The 9,667-nt window shown below is 37.8% G+C and overlaps 1 long non-coding RNA gene across 1 annotated transcript; it reads left to right on the top strand.

Moving 5' to 3' along the window:
- Positions 1-2,098: 2,098 nt before the first annotated feature.
- LOC149139766 (uncharacterized) lies at positions 2,099-3,242 on the top strand. Its single transcript, XR_016264923.1, has 2 exons — positions 2,099-2,655; positions 2,752-3,242. It is a non-coding gene; the product is annotated as an uncharacterized LOC149139766 (long non-coding RNA).
- Positions 3,243-9,667: the final 6,425 nt, after the last annotated feature.

Here is a 9,667-nt window from a genome sequence, read left to right as displayed (position 1 = left end):
TAATTAAACTCCAATTATATATATATATATATATATATATATATATATATATATATATATATATATATATATTTGTTCTTTTAAACTCACTTAATATTATTTTCTTTCTAAATTAAACTAAAACTCCAATATTAAATATATAAAAAAACACAATTTACCAAAAATTATCTTTAAAATATATAAAATTAAATAAACATCCCACATATATATATATATATATATATATATATATATATATATATATATATATCAAAAAAAATAAAATAAAATAATATTAATTTTACCAAATCCTTTACAATGGATTGAGGAGTTCCTTCACCTAGGGTTTTATGGGTGACTACATAAGTATTTATGTGTTAATATTTGAAATTTTTGAGTGTGGCAAAATTACAAGATATTTGGTATTATTGTGTTATGTTTATGTGTAATAATGATATTAGTTGGAATGTTTGTATTTTAGGAGATTTGATTTATTTATTTATTTTTTTTTTTTTTTTATATTTTTTTTTCGAGTTTTGTAGATTTGGAATTAAGATAGATTTAAATTAGTTTAATTTCCATTTTTAAATAGGCTATATTCCATGTGAATATCATGGGTCAATACCATGAAGTTATTTTTATTTTAACTTTATTTAAAAAAATACATATTTTTTATTTTGACCAAGTAAAAATGTTTTCAGGTTATTAATTTTATGACATTACAACATATCTTCCATAGTGGGTTGGAGAGGGCCTCTCAATACGATTATTAATTATACTTAAATATTTAAAATATTACTTAATTTTCACATTTTATTATTAATGCATTTTAATTGGTATAAATACTAGCAATTGCACCAGATGTTGCAAAGGAAATGTCGTAAGGCATAAATTTGAGAAGCATTGTGACATATAAAGAATCATTGAAGATAAAAATTAGTAAACAAAATGTCTTTCAAAAGTAGAAGATAAAGAGAAAACACTTACATTATGTCAAATTGACATATTCTATAACCTTTCCAACATAGATTGCCTCTTAATCTTTAAAGATGGTCTTTCAAGTTCCAATAGAAAATATTTGATAGATTTTGAAAAAATACAGGTAACAAACAATAACATGTCTAATACCACTTGTAACATGTCACACCTAAAAATAAAAATAAAAACTTATATAATACAAGCTTATCTCAATACCCAGGCCCTAAAACTATAGTCATGACAGTCAAGAGTAAACTTATGTTCTCAATCTTTCATATGCTATTCACAAAGTTTATAACACTATACATAAAGTTATAACACTTAACCCTTACCCATCGATTATGTGGTAAACATCTACACATTATTTTCATTTAATAGGTATATTAATCCTGTTATACACCTTCGAGACCTATGCACTTAATGCAGCTTGAGGAAAGGGTTCATTCGTGGTTTAATATAATTGTTCTCCACACTGAATTAGCATGGTACCGTGGTGGTTTGACAACACATCACCCACTGCACCGTACATAGTGTTTATTTGTAATATGTCACATGTAACGAGGTTCATCCACCCCACCACTGGCAGTCCTCCTCGATGTTGGCGCTAGGGTTAATGTCGTCCGTTGATTTGTCAGGGATTGATCGAATGGTTATAGTTCCACCAAGGTTCGTTAGGGTAACCACACCTGTCACATACCTCCGTACCTTTAATTATCTTTCTCCGGATAAACTTACATAATGTAAAAAAAAATTGAGACATATAACATGTTTTTATTTTAATGTTTTGTCAATCCTCATCAACAAGGCATTAATACATGGTTGATACTCTTAATTCATTAATTAATTAATACTTTAAATAGTCTAATTGTTCTGAAGGCACAATGGTCCTGTGTGTACATTATTTTACATCACCCATTAATATAAGTTGTACTTTACTCATTTACTACTAGTTTTTAAGTGGGTTCATTGTGCTGGGATTATCCTAGTCCACCTGGCAAGTGATTCAGCTCCTTGTGATATGGACTACCTTGAATGCAGAGAAGCGTGTATTTGGGTATTACCTCCACACAGTTGTCTATAATGCGACTTTTTGGAAGCTTTTTCGGTGGGTTTTTCTGGTCAAAATTCGGCAGCAATTTATTGGAATCGCAAGTTTAATAACTAGTTTCTGCACAATCAAAGCATCCTAAGGGTTTTCCATGATGCTGAATCCAAATATGCAGTTAAAAAACCATTTTAACTGCAACAAATCAAGATTTAACCTCAATTTCTTCTGCCGGATTCCGTCACCGGAATCTCCAAAAAATCACATTATAGACAACTCCTTACCTCCACCGCTTACCTGCATTCATGTTTCCCAGTTTCAGCGCTGGTTATGGCTTCCCCTACATGTCATCGAAGTTTTGTTTCTTTGTCAGTCATTCTCATCTTAGGTAGCCCAACTACCCCAAACCCTCACTAAGATTTCTCCTTTAGATGAATAGGTAAATGGAGTTGGCACTGGAGTTTATTGTCTCTCATTTTGGTGCTTTTCAGTGGTTTTTGCGCTTGTTCACAGTTCCTCTTAGGCTTTTGCATTTTAGAGTTGTTATGGGATTTTCCTCCTGCGTACCTCACAACATTCTCCTCCAAAAATTATATTCATTTTTTTTAAAGGAGGTGTCAAGGCTTTCCATTCCATAAGATAACGGTCCCCAGGTAATTTCAATGAAGTTTTTCCAGTTGTTTGCTGGTATTTTTTTCTAATGGATCACCTATAGTTTACTCACTGGTGCGAGTTGGTCCACTGTGCAGGTATGTTCTACTACTCTAGCCAAAGATTTCGAGGCTCTTTAGCGTCCCTCTTCAAAATTGTGAGGCGGGTTTGACCTACACTGCTACCTCGTCAGTCCAAAGTCTCTAGGTTTTCAGATTTACCTATTTAGACTTCATGTTTCATGTGTGTTGTTTTATGGTTAAGGGTTTTTGAATCCCAAATGAAAATGGACTGATACAATATTTAGGAGAGGGTGATGTAACCCTGTTAACTTGGAATCTATTGTCTAGATCCCATTCAAGGCTTTCGGTTATCAAGTTTATTCTTAGGTCATTTAGCACACTCTTGATTCCAAGTTGTTTGGCTACTATGCATTTCATGTTTGTTTGATGTGTTGTTATCGTCATTTCTTGCATGTTGTAATTTCTAGGATTCATTTTCCTATAAAGGAATTACTTTCATAGCTATATGTAAATATACATTGAGGGTTTATGTTGAAATTAATATAGTAAAGGGAATTTGTGTTTAATTTACTCTGTGAGACCCCCTATACTCTTTAATTATTTACCATTTTTAATGCTATATGCACAGCAAGTTATTGTACTCGCTTAAGAGTATTCCTCCTTTCTCATTTATATTTGATTAGAAATCCTCCCTGTAATCTGTTTGCATGTTCTCATGACTCATTTCAAAGTGACATTTTGTTTATATTTTTTGTCATGGTATGTCGATTGTTAGCTGAACTTGGCATAGATGTTTGATTAGAATCTGTGAGTTTTATGTGAATAGAAAACCCTTCTTTTCTTCTTGTATAGAAACCCCTCTATAATTCCATGCTCAACGCACTCAATCATACAAGGGTTCTTTTGTTAATTTCTTTCCTTTTAAATGCAATTCTCACCTACAACCTTAATCCTGAATTTTATTATATGTATATTGTTGAGTTGTTTTCTCCAAAACATTTACTGGGTAGAGTCTAATCTTAGATTTTCCAGAAACATTCCAATGATTCTCAGGAATTCTAGATTAAATTGCTAGCATCTGACTTGGATTCACTCCTTGTACCTGCCTTGTCTAATTACATTCTCTTTTCTTGTATACAATAGTGAGGGAGGGACAACTTCCTCTGCTGCCAACAATTTTGAAGAAAAACTGCTATGTAATTGATTGAGCGTGTTAATGTGTTATTTTCTTGTTTCCCTTGGAAGATGTGGCTGTAAAAAATTTCTGGATTTTTCCTTAACTTCACACCCGACTGTTCTTGTTACACACTTTTTAGTCCTTTTACCCAATGCACAGACCGCTGGGTGTAATCATGTATACATTATAGAAATATAACGTTCATGCATTTTTGGATTTCTAAATCAGGTTATTGTATCTCTAATTCTTCAATTTGGCACAATGTAAGTTTGTAACTCAGTTTTGTTTTCAAGATTTGCTTGCCAGAATTTCTACTCTTCTGTAAAGGAAAATAATTATTTAGAGATTGTTAATGCATGCGATGGTGGAATAAAGTACAACTCTACTATTTATTTGGTTTCATTAACTTTCTCCACTCCTTATTCTACTAGTCGCGGTTTTTATGGTTTCTTGAAAAAAAGGGTTCTATTTCTGTAATCGAGGATACCATGTTTGTATGTCCAAGGGTGCATGTCTAAAGTTATAGTTTCTAATTGCCACTATTAACTGCATTTTCTTTAATACTACCCATCATCATGTTCAATGATTTTTGTTTCAACACTTTATAATTTCTACTAGATTTGTCTTTTAATGGTCTTGGGACTCTTCCGGATGACAAGGACCCACTTAGCGTTTGGGACTAACCCCCATCCTATACCAGTTACATAACCTAGACTCTAATAATTAATGTTGGTACTCTACTTCTTCCAATTGCTTATTGTGGGTCTTTCCTCCACAGTGTGACCAATTACCCCTGACCAATATTATGGGTAATGTTATATGGATATATATAAATACATATAGAGTCATGTTATTACTTTATCTCATTTATAAAAATCCGTTTTTTTAAACAATAAAATGGGATCACATTCGGTATAAATTTCTCATAAGAAACATTCCGGTGTGTGATAACTTAATGTTAAGATTAGGTATGTTCTATGCTAGAGCAATTTATTTAAATTTTCACAGTTAGCAATCACATCAGCATTACGATAAACTGCAGATAGAACATAAATATAAAACACAGAAGACAAGCCAAGACAATAGGACACAAGATATGGCGCGAGCTAGGGACAAACCCCACAATGTGTGGGGAGACCCTTTGATCAAATCTTCTTTTATCTTCAAATTTCAGTAGAGAAGGAGAGAGAGAGAGTACATTTACAACAGAAGTCAATACTTTGACTTATCTAGATCTAGCATAGATCATTTCGTATCATGATGAGATCAGTTGAAGACATTCTGCTTCAACTGATTCTCAAGGTGACTCCTTCACCTATTATCGTGCTGCATCTTGTCCATTTGCTGCACCTTACTATGTAGCACCATCATGCTGCCCATGATCATCATGCTGCTCATGCTCTCATACATCACCGTGCTGCCCATGATCTTCATCATGTTGCCCATACATCATGCTGCCCATGATCATGTTGCCCATGATTACTTCGCCCACAGTGTCGCATTTTTCATCATCATTCATCACTGCCTCATTGAGATCTTGACCTTGCTATGAATGTAATTATGCCCAGACTTCCAGCGCTAAGACTGAGGTTGTCCTCATTGCTACACCAGTATTACATCATCATTGAGACCCTCACTATTGCTTCTTTATCATATCCATGAATTCTACCTGAAGGTTAGATCTCCATGTGTGTCTAAACCATGATAGCAACCGTGGAACTTTATTTCGAATACCCATAGAGAGATACCAAATTACAGTTCACACCGAGGTATGCAGGTTAATATAAATTGTATGCTGAGATCCTTGATCATAGGACAGATCCTTCAGCTTCACCTATTTGATGAAAAACACTTGCAGGTTGATGAGATGTTGTTCATATATATTCCTAGATTTATACATCCGCAGATATATCCTTTAATCACGGGTATACTGAGTATCACATATATTCGTTGTGATATGTCTAGACAGATCTGAATATAGAGCCGAGATGTAACCCTTGTTCTTTCTGCAATATATATACACAGTCTTCTTTGTCCATCCGGGATACTATGTTTCAGGTATAATTTAGCTACAGGCTTCATGTAACTATTGCAGCTTCCATTCATTAATATTGTGCAACGTATATGTTAGTACTATGACTGTGTATACATACATATTATATCAGTCTCTCTACGGCTACATAACAGCGTGTATGTAAATGCCATGACTGCGTAAGATATCAGACTTTGCGTATACATAACAACATATTCATAACATCGTTGAGTTTCCATGAGAGCGTTGAACTGCGTGTAACTATGGCTATGACTTGCGTTCCATTACAGCGTATGTATCTATGATTGAACAGCGTATGACCAGCAAGTATATATATGTGCCATCGCTTGCGGATATATATATGCCTTGCTGTGTTTTTGCCTGCATATATAAATATATTGCTACGGATAGGTCACAGCGTATGACTATCAGCATACATTGTTCTTTGATCAGCATCGACCAGCATATACATACATCGTATCACCCCAGCACATGAACTCACGTATTGCGTATAAGAGTTGCGCTACCAGATCCACTATAGATTAGGGCCTGCGTGCCTCATATCCGACTTTGTCTGCTGCTCATCCTCATATGCCTGCGGCTTCCTGCGGTTAGGGCATCACCCTTGGGCCAATGTATCTTTTGGTTCTCTCCTTCCAAAAACCCAGACGTGGAGAGGAGATCACCTTAAGAATACATGTACCAATTGACATCAAAACTCTTCTATTTATACTAAAGCAAGGATGATGAATAAACACGTCGGTGGGTTTCTAGAGCCTACATAATAGTTGGTCGGCTTGATAATAATTTCATAAACAAAATAAATTCGTATCTCCATAAATACTTATTGGAACCGGATGATCTTTGGATCAATCCTACACCTCTCGACAAGAGGGATCCAATAAAAATATCAGCTGCCATAAATAAGCCGACCCACATGGAGTTTGGCCCTAGTTGCCAATTTAACACTCCCTCTCAACTAGGGAGAACTCCATCTGCTGATCCATATGTCCGACTATACTATCTCGGCCATCAGTGCCCAGCACTGCTCTTCCCAGCTCTGCTCAACTCTACTGGCTCTGCTTTACTCTGCTCAGCTCATCTCAGCTCTGCTTGCTTTGCTCTGCTGGCTCTACTCTGCTCAACTCTGCTTAGTGCTGCTGAACTATGAAGAAGAAGAATTGATCGAGAATGCCTCATACCATTCTCCACTGACCCGAAGTCAGACTCAAAGTGTGTACCATTGGTCCCAGACCAGTCTCAACCGACCCAAAGTCAGCGTCATAGTAGGTACCACTCCTACTACTGGTCCCAGACAAGTATCGCAGTCTCAGAGAGTGTACCACTGGTCCTAGACCAGTCTCAGCGGACTCGAAGTCAACGTCATAGAATGTACCACTCTCACTGGTCCTAGACCAGTACTGCACTGGCACAAAGTCAGTCTCGGAGTATGTACCACTGGTCCCAGACCAGTCTCAGCCAACCCGAAGTCAGCGTCATAGTATGTACAACTCCTACCACTGGTCCCAGACCAGTATCGCAGGCTCAGAGAGTGTACTACTGGTCCCAGACCAGTCTCAACCGACCTGAAGTCAGCATCATAGTATGTATGACTCTCACTGGTCCCAGACCAGTCCTGCACTGACAAGAAGTTAGTCTCAGAGTATGTACCACTAGTCCCAGACCAGTCTCAGCCGACCCGAAGTCAGCGTCATAGTATGTACAACTCCTACCACTGGTCCCAGACTAGTATCATTGATCCCAGATCAATGGAGGACATCCTAGCATAGGGAGTACGGTAGATACAACGATGCGTCCATTGGTACTACTATGGACCCTAACTTCATTTCCCTGCTCACTGATCAGATGAAAGGTACTTCCCATGAGTCCCAGACTACATGGGTAGGATGCCTTGACAGGAGAACTTAATCAATCTTGTCCTCACAGGAGAACACATCAATCCTGCTACAATCGACATGGAGAACACCTCAATCCAGGCTGCCATGGAGAACACATCAATCCAGGCCTCACAGGAGAACTAATCATCCTGCTACACAAGAGAGCGAATCATCTTGTCCCACAAGAGAGCGAATCATCTTGTTCTAGCGTGCACCACCAGGGGAGGGTGAGTCACCCTGTGGTCATATGTTGCTCCATTAGAACTGCAAGCCCCCCAAAGCTCCCAAAGCTCAATGTATGCAGGACCCTTTTACAAAGGTCTCTCGACGACTCCAAGTCGTTCGGGAAATTCACAAATTTGGTCTTTCCACGGGGCTCTGACAAAGTGTATCGACTTATACATCATCTTAATGCGATGGAGCCTCCTTGATCACCGACTTACCATATCCCAGATAAGACAGTATTTGAAGTCTATCTGCTGGAGCAATTGTAAAATACGAGATTCCTCAATAATCGAATCCCATCTCTGGTTGTCACAGAGAATCACAGTGGTATTCATCATGTGTACAAACAGCTCATTGAAGAGCTTCAGCAACCAGACTGCCTCAGAGAAGGCCATACTATCAGCAATGTATTCTGCCTTGGTAGTGCTCAAAGTCACCGGCTTCTGCTTCCTGCTCATCCAGGATATCGAGGAAGATTCCAAAGAGAAACAACACTAAGAAGTACTCTAGTGATCCTCCACACTGCCTGCCCACTCATCATTCGAATAATCATATGGTTTCATATTTCCGGCAGTGTATCTCAATCCATGACAGATTGTGCCCTGAAGATATCTCAGAAGATTCTTGGCACTAATCCAGTGAGGCTCAACCAAATATGAGCTCACCATGCTAAATGCAACACATATGTCCAGACGGAGGTTCTCCAAGAACATCAACGCGAATGAGTTTATGAAACTCAGAGGCATTTCCCAAATCAAGTCCGACATCACTACCATATAACTTCTTGAAAGTTAAAATCCTCGAGGTAGTCACAGGCTTGCAGCTTATCTTCCCACATTTAGAATCCAACTCCCTCTATCTCCTATAAATGAGAGGGTTTGCACCTGTTAGACATAGGTGCCGGTATGAGAGGTTTATCATCCACAACCTTTGAGTAATGGTTTGGATCGGTTTCACTCCTAGTGAATCTCAGCTGCATTAGATAGCTATCAATCCTCTCATACTATGCCCGAGGTGTTTTTCTTCAAGCCATAGAGGGCTTTCTTCCACCTGTACACATGAGATTCCTTGATCATGATTCTCAAACTCCTCGGGTTGTTCCAAACCTGTGAACCTGCTGCATGAGGGGAATGGTCCCCTGATAATATTTTCCTTTGGTACATGTACCTTCATGCTTCTTTTTGAATTCAGGCATCCTAGTCACCATCTGACTCACAGACCTTCGGTGCTGAGTCAATGGACATGGTCCCCAGTGGACTTCCTGCAATTTGATACAACCCTGAACTCAAAAACATCTTTAAAAAATCTATTTTCAAACACATACCTTTCCATCGATAAGTGCCACCCTGTAACCTTTGACTTCCATTTTCGAGATGGACATCAGGTTCGATCAGGTACATAAAAGAGATTTTGGGGTTCCTTGCTTTCGTGGAAGAGTCGACCATTTCCTTGATGACCTGCATTACCAGTCATTCTTTTGATCATTGAAGATGTCCCAGGAATGATTGTTATCTTCATCAAGAGATGTGTCTCTGCCATTCGGACACTCCTTCGCATAACGGCTGAACTTATTTCAACAAGGCATCCACCTTTCCTTCCACCCTTAGATCCGAACTTCCCAATGAAGTGATCTTAAGATGGACCATCATAATCTTCTGC

This window comes from Pinus tabuliformis, chromosome X (genome assembly GCF_031772625.1).
Source record: "Pinus tabuliformis cultivar Carrire ecotype Pingquan chromosome X, CPIR1, whole genome shotgun sequence".
NCBI classification, from domain to species: Eukaryota; Viridiplantae; Streptophyta; class Pinopsida; order Pinales; family Pinaceae; genus Pinus; species Pinus tabuliformis.
The sequence above is the reverse complement of the archived record's forward strand: the minus strand, read 5'-3'. Positions and strand labels throughout refer to the sequence as shown.